Below are 3038 nucleotides of genomic sequence, written 5' to 3'. Positions count from 1 at the left end.
GATCACCATTAGTTTGAGGCTACCCTGAGACTCCATAGTGAATTCCAGGTTAGCCTGGGCCAGAGTGAGACCCTCCCTTGAAAAAAAAAAAAAAATCCAAATATTTACTCACGGTATGAGACTCTGACATCAGCTGTAGTTGTTGGTCGCAAATAAAAAATCATGGCAAATTAAGTACTTAAAAATGATTTATAGCAAATCCTTACAAGCCTCAGTGAAAAGCAGTTTTCTGCTTTCTAGTAACACCTAAGCTTCATGCTGCATGCTATGTTCATTCACTGGGATAGCATTCCAACCAGTGATAAATAATTCATAGGAAATTCACCCACCTATTCAACAATGGTTCATCATAAAAGACATTTTCATCAATATTAAAAAAAATTTAAATCCATTATGTTAGGATTTTAATGCTGACATTCTAGAAATATTAACTCACCAAAACGTCATCTTTCTGATGCCACTTATTAAACCCCAAAGATGGTACATTCTAGCTTTCCCTTAAAAAAATGATTTAATTCAATAATTTGATTTGTCACTACTTGACAAGTACATGTGCTTTCTCAGCACTGGATGATAATAGGTGTAAGCAGCTTGCCTGGTCCTCACCTTCCCTCTAGTGGAAAGCATTACCATTTCAGCAGAGGACATCCTCTGCTTCCTATGTAAACTCAGCTCCAATAAATATGAAATATGTAAGATGTAAGTTCTGTTCAAGGCATTCCAGAAGCCTCCAATAACAGGCTGTACCAGCTGTTACATCACTGAGCAGTAAGTGAGCAACAAAAATGAAAAAAGACGGCAGAACCCTCCTTCATTACTTGTTCCTACATACGCTCTTCTGCATCCAAATTCATGTATGTGAAACATATGCTCAGATACATTGGTGTTCACTTGTTTAAAACACAACATAGAAGCATCCACAAGTATCTTTTCCTACAGTCTGAAATCTTACAAATGCTTTCAAGGTTGAAGCCAAACACACCTGGCCACACATTAAAAAAAGGTCATCAGCACATGTATGTGAGGGACAGCTCCAGTGCTGACCAGCTCATGAAAGCCAAACCAAATGCACAATCCTTTCAGTATGGCCTAATCCTCTAGTTAGGCTACAAAGAAGATCTCTGAATACTATAGTCACATATTTACTAAGTAGTGTTGATTTCTACTAGCCAACTCAGCTCTCCAAGCCAGTAGGTGAAGGAATCCTTCTGAACTCGCTGTCCATTAGGAGTCTGAAACATTTTCAATTAAAGCCTTTATTTTCCCTGTGGCCGTCAACATATGTGGGCCAAACAGTGCTGTCTCTGAGGCAACCTCTGGTTGTGGCTTGGGAACTCCTTTCAGCTTCATGGTGGCTGTTGCTTCGATACTGATATGCAAACTTCTTTTTCAGAGCCTCTGCTGCTATGAGGGTAGCAGGGTCAGTCATATCCACTGGGCTTTCCATCTTGCCCCAACCTCTTGACTGCCCGAAGCTTAACACTGTTCATAGCTTTCAGGATCTCTAGCATACCTGGCATGCCAGCCCTCTTTGGGTCGTTCTTAGCCAGAGTCTTCCCAGCCTTGGCTTTTTGCTCCCTTCGCTCTTTTATCAGATCAGCAGCAGATGCACTTGGACGGAGCTCCAGTGGAGGGGGATTGGTGGGGTGGCCGAGGAGCTGGAGCTGCAGTAACAGACGTGGTAGGATCTGAATTACCTGTACTGAGCTTCTTTCTGCTGCTCCTGCAGGGTCAGTCTTGGCTGTCCGAGCTCTAAGAGAGCAGCAAGTTCCCTTTCAACAGCACAGGTTTTCTGCAGGGCTTCCTCATTTGCCAGCGTTGCAGAGGTGGCTCTTCCTCAGTCAAGTTCGGTAAGGAAATGTGCCTGCTTGGGGGCTTCTCGAAGAGAGGAAGGTCATCCTGAAGAGGGTGTTTCCATCTGACTTCTGCCCTTGGTCTTGCTGAGCACTCTCCTTCTGCAGCTCCCCATCCAACATCAGCCAAAGACGACCCTGCGTCCTCCCCTTGGGGACTGGGACTCCATTCTGTTGCATTGCTAGGAAGCTGGAATTGAACTTGTGGCCACTGGATTAGAGACAAGTTAGTATGAACTTTCCTCAATATACTTCAAGACAACCATACAGCTTTCCAGACCAAGTAGTACCGACTGCATGTTTACTCCAACTGGCTGTAAAACCAGCCTCATCAGATGCGCCATCCAGCCAAGCATTTAGATGGCAAAGTTGTTCCAAATTTGCATTTCAAAGGCTTCAGGCATCCATAGCAGCACGTGGTCCACAGAGCGCACTCAAGCCACGACAGTACCTTCTCCAACCACCCACCCTGGCTGTCCCGGGATCTTATCTCTTTTGGTTTTTGAGGTAGGGTCTCACTCTAGTCCAGGCTGACCTGGAATTCACTATGTAGTCTCAGGGTGGCTTTGAAGTAATGGCAATCCACCTACTTCTGTCTCCCCAGTTTTGGGATTAAAGGTGTGTGCCACCATGCCCAGCTAATAGTTTTAAGAAACTCCTTAGGTCTCACTGCCTCAGCAAATGATTTAGTCACATAGAATCAGTTGAGCCCTCTCCAATCAGTCTCAATACTTGAGCCATTGAGTTTTTATAGAATTACCATGGCAAAGTACATATAACATTTATGATTTTATGAATTCTCAGTTATAAAATTTATCTGCATGAAGTATATTTTCAAACCATCACAATTTCTAGTACAAGAACATTTTCATCATGCTAAGTAGAAACCCCAAGCAGGTCTCTCCACAAGCATCTCCCAACCTCTGGAAGATTCTAACCTTCTTTCTGTCTATACACCTACCTGTTCTGAGTATGGTATTTTGAGGTCTATCAGTGTTTAGCATGTATTGATTATTTATCTTGTTGACAAAATATCACATTTTATGAATACCATATTATATTTACCTATTTTTCAGTTGATGATCATCCCCTTTCTTTCACATCTTAGCTACTATGAATAATATTCTTTTTTTTTTAAATTTATTTATTTGAGAGCGACAGACACAGAGAGAAAGACAGATAGAG

At 42.4% G+C, this 3038-nt stretch overlaps 1 pseudogene; it reads right to left on the bottom strand.

The window, feature by feature from the left end:
• Positions 1-1224: 1224 nt before the first annotated feature.
• Positions 1225-2209, bottom strand: LOC101593967 (annotated as a pseudogene).
• Between the last annotated feature and the right edge of the window lie 829 nt (positions 2210-3038).

Source organism: Jaculus jaculus, chromosome 19, assembly GCF_020740685.1.
Source record: "Jaculus jaculus isolate mJacJac1 chromosome 19, mJacJac1.mat.Y.cur, whole genome shotgun sequence".
Taxonomy (NCBI): domain Eukaryota; kingdom Metazoa; phylum Chordata; class Mammalia; order Rodentia; family Dipodidae; genus Jaculus; species Jaculus jaculus.
Note: the sequence above shows the minus strand (reverse complement) of the source record. Positions and strands in the feature narration are given on the sequence as shown.